Source organism: Lacerta agilis, chromosome 2, assembly GCF_009819535.1.
Source record: "Lacerta agilis isolate rLacAgi1 chromosome 2, rLacAgi1.pri, whole genome shotgun sequence".
In the NCBI taxonomy this organism is placed as follows: Eukaryota; Metazoa; Chordata; class Lepidosauria; order Squamata; family Lacertidae; genus Lacerta; species Lacerta agilis.
Genome location: NC_046313.1, coordinates 67,317,524 through 67,326,923, shown reverse-complemented (window position 1 = coordinate 67,326,923; position 9,400 = coordinate 67,317,524).

The window sequence follows — 9,400 nt, the reverse complement described above, 5'->3', positions numbered from 1 at the left end:
TGCCAGTTGTTCCTTTTATCTCTTGACTTCCTACTTTAGCATTCCAATCCCCTATAATGAGAAGAACATCCTTCTTTGGTGTCATTTCTATAAGGTGTTGTAAGTCTTCATAGAATTGATCAATTTCGGTTTCTTCAGCACTGGTAGTTGGTGCATAAACTTGGATTACTGTGATGTTAAAAGGACTGCCTTGGATTCGTATCGAGATCATTCTATCATTTTTGAAGTTGCATCCCAGTACAGCTTTCGCCACTCTTTTGTTGACTATGAGGGCCACTCCATTTCTTTTACGGGATTCCTGCCCACAGTAGTAGATATGATAGTCATCCGAACTGAATTCGCCCATTCCTGTCCATTTTAGTTCACTGATGCCTAGGATGTCAATGTTTATTCTTGCCATCTCATTTTTTACCACATCCAGCTTACCAAGGTTCATGGTTCTTACATTCCAGGTTCCTATGCAATACTTTTCTTTACAGCATTGGACTTTCCTTTCGCTTCCAGGCATATCCGCAACTGAGCGTCCTTTCGGCTTTGGCCCAGCCGCTTCATCAGCTCTGGATCTACTTGTACTTGTCCTCCGCTCTTCCCCAGTAGCAAGTTGGACGCCTTCCGACCTGAGGGGCTCATCTTCCAGCGTCATATCTTTTATATGCCTGTTGTCTTTGTCCATGGAGTTTTCTTGGCAGGGATACTGGAGCGGCTTGCCAGTTCCTTCTCCAGGTGGATCACGTTTGGTCCAAACTCTCCGCTATGACCTGTCCATCTTGACCTGTCCATAGCTTGCCTGAGTAATTCAAGCCCCTTCGCCACGACAAGGCAGTGATCCATGAAGGGGATACTAGTGGGTACGAGACTGCATTTGTTGGCACAATTGCTAGTTGTCATGATCGAATGCAGCAATCTGTAGCAGTGCAAGAGACTGTGTGATAGCAGTTGTCCATTATCTCCGCAGCAAGTGGCTGCTTTTAACTCTTGATCAAGCAGCTTGAATCTTTTTTGCATGATTTACGGACATCAGCTGTGTCAGCTATTGAGTTAAATGTTTGCAGTGAGTGCTGTGCAGGGGAGTGTCCTAGTCTGATTGAGGAATTGCCAGAAAGTGGAAAGTTTTGATGGCTAGGATAAGAAGCAAGGAAAAGCATCCACCTTTCCCTCTCTTGTCAGTTGTTGCTGGAACTCCCAGGTAGCAGGGGAATTCATTGCAAATCAAAAGAATATGGAATTCTTTTGAATTTTTTCCCTGCACATTTCCCTGCTTTTCACAGCCGTCAGTGGCGATAAACAGAAGGATTATATTCAGTGTTGTGTTAAAAAAGGGGGGGGGGAGCGCCAGCACAAAACACACCATAGACTCCCCCCTGCTCCCCCCGACTTTCTGATAGTGCCCTAATGCATTAATTATGAGACCCAGGTATGTATAATTTAAGATGTGTTCAATCGCCACTTCTTTGGAGTGGAACTTTACTTTGCTGAGGTTTGGACTAGTTTTCCATCAAATGCATTTGCAGCTCTATGTGTGATGACATCATAGCAATTGCTGGTAACGTCATGCTGGCGTGTAGGTGGCTATTTCGTCTCATCATCCTGAGCTTGATGAGTAGCTCAAGATGGCTGGGAAATTATCGATGTGTTTAGTAAAGTAGAAGTTTGAGCTGAGAATGGCTCTCTTGTTTACACCCCGTTTACACCCCGCCTGGAGTCTCTAATTTGTTTTCGGTACACATCCTTCATTTGATGGATCTGTGCACAGATTTAGTTAGATCATATGTTTTTGCTTCAACACTAACCCTGGATGCCAGATGAAGTCAAACATTTTCTTGAAGTTAATGGCCAGTATTTTCCCTTTTACATGTTTGTGGACTATGTTGCAAAGATACAGTCAGTGGTCCCACCCCCGTTTTTCCCATTCCAGTGAGGAAACTAGTTTGACTTAATTCCGCTATTGAGGTGTCAAGGATATTTCATTAGTATTTCAGTAGAACTAGGAAAGAAGAGACTTTTTTTTTTTACTGATTGCTTACTTTAGAAAGAAAATGAATTCTAAGAGTAGCTGCAGACCCAGAGTATGAACTCAGAGTAGATTCCCATGACAAAGAGATGTGTCAGCCAATAGGTCTTCTGTCCTTAATTTTGGCTGAATTGAATTCACTGAATTAAATTTTCTATTTGATTTGGGTATCTGCAAACATGACATGAAGGCTGGCAACATCAACTTTGTCATGTGGGTTGCAGACGACCACAGTGCCTGGAGACAGGTTGTGTATCCTTAGCAGCGACCAGAGGAGGAATGACTGCTGGGAGGAGCACAGAGAGAAGGAATGTCGTGTTGCACCTGAAGCAGCAAAACCGGATGCCTTCATCTGCCCCAGCTACAACAAAACATGTCTCTCCCATATTGGTCTCCACAGCCACACCAAGTGCTGCAACCTTCCAACAGTTTGACTTCACCCCCGAAGGCGTACTCCATCATTGTCTCCTGAGACAGATGGATGCCAACAACTTAACAATTGATTTTATCATTTGCAAATACAGTTTAGCTTTTAAAGATGCTAAAATCAAAGGCTTCGAAATGCTGAAGGCACTGGCATTTTAGAACATTCAAATCTTCCATAACTTGATATTTCAGAACTTCAAACTGTGGCAGACTGAAGGTCAGCTTTTAGTGAAATGGAAACTTTCAAACTGAGTGTACAAACACAAGGATAAGCTTATGAATTTAGCCTCCAAAATATACATTACCGGTAGTTTACTTCATCTATTTCTGAAGATGTTTACCCATGATGTAAGAAAGTAAACTATAAGAAGGTGGAAAGTATTTAACAATGTGACTAGCTTGTTTGCTGTAATATAAGGTTACCAGACGTCCCCATTTCCTGGTCACAGTCCCCGGATTTACAGATCAGTCCCCTGACAAAATCCTCTCATTCCTACTAAAGTTGAAAAGTGTCCCCAGATTCATTGGAAAAAAAATCTGGTAACCTTACTGTAATATCTTATCATCCTGGGTTGGAGACTAGACCCTGAAGTGACTTTTCTGTATCTTATCACTGTAGCCCATACAATTAGGCCGCACTCTGTCCCCACAGATAGAGAAAAGCTTACATGAGTAGTAGTAGTATTTAAACACATCAGGGTAACTTGTCTCTCAACCTAAGATTATTCACTGTGGCTATATGGACAAGCTGGTGCCTAAGATGTTCAGCAATCATTTCTCAGCCTAAGACTATTCACTGAACTCACTTCCAGACAACCTGTTTATACTGATTTGTTTGCACAAAATTTGTGTGGAGATTATATGACGCTGACTGCTTATGAATATTCATTCTGATTTGTTAGCGGGAAGGTTAGGCAATGTCGTATCCAGTGGATTTTCCTGTCACTTTCCTTGCCACAAAATAATTAATGGGCAAGGGTGTGTGGATTTCCTCTCCCCTCCACCCCCACCCAAGTGGGTTTGCAAGAACACCAAATCCACCGTAATTGTGCAACCTGATTTTGCTGTATGCCATTAAATCTCACCTGCAACTAGCAACAATCTGAAGGGGGCCTGAGATTATATGGACCAGTTGTTGTTCATTGACAATTTCTTAGGACTTTTGCAGACTTTTCCTTTATTAATAAGACCCTAGGGAAATGCCCAATTGTAAGCTCACTTGTTTTGCACACAGATGCTCTGAGGTTCAATCCATGGCATTTCCTGCTAGGGCTTTGAAAGACTCCTGTGTGAAACCCTGGAAGCCCACTGTCAGTTGTTGTAGATCAGGGGTAGGGGGGGATAGACTACAACTCCCATTGAGTGGCGGAGCTTCATGCTCCGGCACTGGGGGATGGAGAACTGGTGCGCGTCCTGGGGGCGTGGCATCCAGCGTGTGCGCGGGGGGGGGGGGGCATGATGGCACCCCACCAGGATTGCGCTGCCAGGGGCGGTGTGCTCCCCCTGCCCCCCCTCTTCCTCCGCCAGTGCTCCCATTATCCTTGAATGTAGGCAGGGCTTGCTGGGGTTGATGGGAGCTGAAGTTCAACAACATCTGGAGGGAAACTCTTGTGTAGACAGTACTGAGCATGCTGTTCATTAGCCACTTACTCACTGTAAGACAGTTTCCTATGTCCCCTGTTTCCTCCAGGAGACCCCATTTCCTGTGCAGTCACACACACAGGCTCTGCATCTCTTCAGAGCCCACTCAAGGAGCATTCTGCAGCTGTGATCAGGGAGCTTGTGCTCTGAACTTCCTCCTGAAAATAAAATTTCTCTCTCCCTCCCACCCTCCTGTCTGTGCAAGTTTTGAAAATTGTGGGATGGCCACCCATTCAGATCTTTTCCAACTGTCAAGAGAACAGCTCAGGAATTTTTTAAAAAATATATATGTTTTCACGGTGAGACTTACAATTTAGTTTTTCTTGGTTAGGGAGCTCCTTGTTCTTTTTTTCCTGGATTCTTTGTGCGGTTTGGCTATAATTCATGGTTTTCCTGATTTGTTCCCCCTCCCCTTAATTTCTCTGCATACTGATGGTGCAGCAGTCATCTGTTAAACAGCACTGTGGTCCCTACCACTGATGGGCACAATTGATTTTTGATTTGTCTTGGCAAGGAGCAGAACATGGATTCTTGCCTGTGCTGTTTAAAATCCACTAAGCAGCACACTTGCAACCACTCCCCGAGGCTTACAGCATCGTTTGGAGAAGGAAGTATTGGCAGGTGCTCCTGCTGACTGGCCCATTGAGCCTCAGATCCTGTCTTTGGAGATGATTCTGTGCTCGATTGGTATTCCTCTGGCAGTGACCTGTGAGAGCTCCACCGCATCGTTGGTTCCAGCAGTGGCTTGGAAGCACACCACTGCCACAGTCTCCATGTGGTCTTTGAAGTACACCTGCCCTTTCTGTGCCTACAGTTTCTCACCAAGAGCTGAAGAAGAAGAAACATGAGTCTAGCATGTCACCTCAGGTCCATTTTGGGGAGCAGATATTTGCCTAATTGCTCAATCTGAGCCAGCCAGTCCTGGCCCAGCCCTGGTTGCAGTGGCAACTTAACCAACCACAGCACTGATGCTCATACTGGAACAGTAGCGTAGCATATGCCCGCACTGCCCAGGGCATGGCAGGAAGTAGCAGTTCATGATGTTATCAGTTGGATGCCCAATAGAGTGTCAACACAGGCGTATAAACCCCATCTACTGCTTGGGCCCATGTCATTTGGGAAACTCTTCCCTTGTCTGTCATTCTATCCAGCCTGTCAGGATCTCCCTCTGCATTATGTAACAGAGCACTGTGGTACAGCAAGAGATTTGTGAGCCCCTCACTGACTAGTGGCAGGTGGAGAAGACATGGGACATCTGCTACGGCTGCATCCCAAAGAAGAAAATAAAGGATATTGTGGACAACAGCCCACAATCCCTACCAGAGCTTGCAGCCCTTTTGTCTTAGTGGAATCATCACAGGGCGTCTGAAGTCAGCACAATCTAATCTTAAAACAATCAGGTCCAATGGTTTTGCTGTCCCTCCTCTGACAGCAGTGACACACAAATATATCAAATAGAATCATAGCATTCTATTGCAGTAATTTGCGGCTTATTGAAATAATTTCCCTCTTTTCCCATACACAGGCACACATGCACACACCTATACTTTCTGTGGAAGTGAGGTTCCTGAAAGTTAGTGAGAGAAGATGATAGTCTCTAGGTCCTTTAAAGTGCCACATGGGTTGGAGGAGTGGGGCTTATTTCCAATGGCTATTGTGGATCTGCTGCCATGGATAAAGCTATATTTAAGCTCATGGGTGCAGTATCTGTTATTGGTTGCAAGTTTATTGGTTGGTAAAGACAAATGTATCTTTTCTGAACAAGCCACATGAGAAAGCACTGTGTAGCAGGGGTAAGGAGGGACTGTCATTATTGGGAATCTGCTGTCGCCTAGTGGGGATTACGCAGCACTGCATATGACTATTCTGTGCCAAGCACTATTCTACTCTGCCTTGTCCTGATTCTATAGATAGGCATTTGTGACACACCCAGATGGAAATGAAATTCACGGGTATTTGAAAAACAGGAACAGAAAAGTTAAGATAAACATGTGCTCCTGGATGTGTAAACAAATCACTCACAGAATGATATTAATAACCAAGAGAAGGGGAACACATTCACAAACAGCAGAGCTTATTATTGGGTGCAGCAATGGTGGTGGTGGGTTGTGGGTGTAGATTTTTATTCTATATATAATCTTCCCAACCACCATGTAGATTACCATTTTATCATATGTGCTCTGCATACGTACATTGTACTTTAGGGGGGGCGTCAGTCATAAAAATGAATGTTCTGCCAAGAATGACTTTTTCATTTCAGACAGCTCCCATGATCGGTAATGCAGGATGCTTCAAGGAATGCAAAGAAACATAATAAAAATTATCTGGCAAGGGAAGAAACCAAGAACAAAATATAAAATTTTAATTGATGCAAAAGAAGTGGCTTCTCCCTGCCAGACTTAAGACTATACTTTGAGGCATCCTGTCTTTGCTGGTTAAAGGAGTGGTTTTTATTGAAGAATATGCAGATTTTGGATCTTGAAGGGCATAAGAAATTTGGCTGGCATGCATATTTGTGGCATGGGAAAAATGGAATGCATAAAGGTTTCACCAGTGTTTTTTTTTCTAAAAATTTTTTTAGGGGTACTCTCATTTTCCTACTCATATTGAAATAATGCCCAATGAGGCCAAACTTAATTCACAAAATGTTTAGGGGTATGCATACCTTTGTGTCCCTCCATAAAAAAGTGCTGGGTTTCACAAACCATATAATTAAATTTTTTTATAGATTATGGTATAAATATTAAAAAAAACTTGCTGGAAAAGAAAGCAGCAATGTAGCACTCACCAGTAGAAGCCATAGCGGTGGGGAAAAAAGAATATGGAAGCGGACTGGTTAACATATAGGGAGTTGCTAATAGAGGTGGAAGGGGAGGTTAAACTAAAAAAGTTTGAAGAAATAAGTGGAATATTAAGTTGGCTACAATATTGCCAAATAAATGAGATATTTAAGATAGATTTAAAAAATGTATTTACAACTCAAACCTCCCAATTAGAATAATCAAAAGGTAATGTCTAAAATGTATAAATTATTATTGGAATGTGAAACGAAGGATGCAATGGTCAAATCAACAATGCTACATTGGGCAATGGGTATAGGTTATATTGATATGGCAGCATGGGAAAGAATTTGGAAAGATTTAATATTTACAGCATGCTACACTTTAAAAGAAAACTACATGGCGAAAAGCTGGCAAAAATGTGTAAGTCTGAATCCAATATATGGTGGAAATGTAGAGAAAGAAGGAACCTTTTTCATATGTGGTGATCTTGTAAGGTTGCAAAGGCCTTCTGGGAAATGATTAATAATGAATTGGAAAAAAATGTTTAAAATAACGTTTGTTTAAAAAAAAACCCAGCTTTTCTTTTAGGTATACTTGGAGAAGAGGTGCCAAATGAAAAACAAAAAAACATGTATGCTACCAAATCTACCCAAATAATATATGCCCAAAACTGGAAAGAGGAGCTGACCCGTTTTGTGTACCCAGTGAGTGGTGTCCAGCCTCTTCTTCTGGGGGTTATGCTTCCTCACAACAATCAGACGTAACTCTGGGGGAGTGGGACCGGTGTCCATCTTTTGTCACCCAAGGTACTAGCAGAGTGTACTTTTTTTTTTAGCAGTTTAGGTTGATAATGAGAACTTTGACCCTGCCCTCACATGTAACCTAGCTAGAATAATTCATGCCTTAGTAACCTCCCTTTTAGATTACTGCAAGGTGCTGTGTAGGACTGCCTCTGAAAACTCTCCAGGAACTTCTGTTGGTGTGCAAAACAGGGTCTGCTCCTGTAACAGGACCACAGTCTGATCTAGGAGGGGTCTACTTCTTATTGCTTCCTGTGCAAAAAAAACAGAGACCCAGTTCTCTCCTCTCCTCCCCTGATGTGCCCTCATGGATGTTATCCACATGGGCAAAACATGAGATGCAGGAAGAGGTGGCCTGCAAAATCCAAGGGCCAGAAGGAAGCCATTGGAGCTCCAGCCACTTGCTGCTGTGCCATTGTTCCCGACAGCTCCATTCTGAATCAACTGACCCTACCAGGACCTGCTAAAACAGGCCTCTGCCATAGAGATCCTCTTCAGAAACTAATCTCATAACACTAGAAGTCTGCTGGATCATGCCAATGGCTGATCTGGCACAGCATCCTGTTCTCACAGTGGCCAACAAGATGTCTGTAGGAAACCTACAAGCAGGACCTGAGCACAAGAGCACTCTACTCCCCTGGTTTCCTGCAACCTCTGCCTTCCCGAGGCAGGGAGTTTGAGACACCGTCTAAAGGCTGTCATCACTGGGAGGGGTGAGATTGAATTGGCACTGGGATTGACAATCTGACTCTAAATGCAGCAGGAGCTACTCAAAGGTATGTAGGTAGAACTTGCCCACGGGCACTACTTCAATTCAGATTATAAATCATAGTTGGAAGGGACTCAGAGGGTCATCTAGTCCAGCCCCCTGCAATGCAGGAATCTCAACGAAATCCTACATGACAGGTGGCCATCCAACCTCTGCTTAAAAGCCTCTGAGGAAGGGAAGACCACCTCTCATGTCTGTTGAACAGCTCCTACAGGATTTCCTATTTTGTAACTTGAATGCAAGCTTGCTCAATCCTCCATGTGACAGACCTTTAGATTGAAGATAGCTATCATACAAAGGTCAAGCAGTTCCATCTCCATGGGAAGGAAAGTAGGGAATAGAAAAAAGAATGGCAGCTAGCTGCCTACTGCACTCTGGCTTGTGCTTCTCTGCAAGGATGCAACACCTGGAGTGAACCTCACTAGGCAAAAAGGTCTTGTAATGCAATGCAGAAGCCTTCTAGTGGAATTTAAAGGGATGTTCCAGTAGTTCCCCTATCCAAGACACCACCAACTACTCACTTAAGGTGCGGAGTACAGTAATTCTGCCCTTTGCTGAAGTCCAAATTGCCTACTGCATCTGTAGCCAGCCTATTTGTGCTGGCTCCCTAAAGAATGCATTAGGGATTCTACAGACAGCAACTGAATAAAGCTCTTAGCCATGCTCAGGGGCTAGGGAATCCTCTGCTGAAGTGAACTGCACTACTGCAGCCCTAGCATTCAGTTTAATAACTCTCCAATGCACTTGCTTGTATCTTTATTCAGGAGGAATGGTTTCTTGCCAAAGCCACCAGAAGTGGAGAAACAGAACCAAGAGACAATCCAGAGAAACAAGAGGTGAGAATAAAGCAAAGAAAGTGAAAAACCATCAAACAGGAGCAGAGAATGTAGGAGAAACCACTATTCCCATACTAGGAAGGAAAGGAAATTGATGTGGCAGTAGGGGACTGGCTATATAGTTGCTTGGGCAT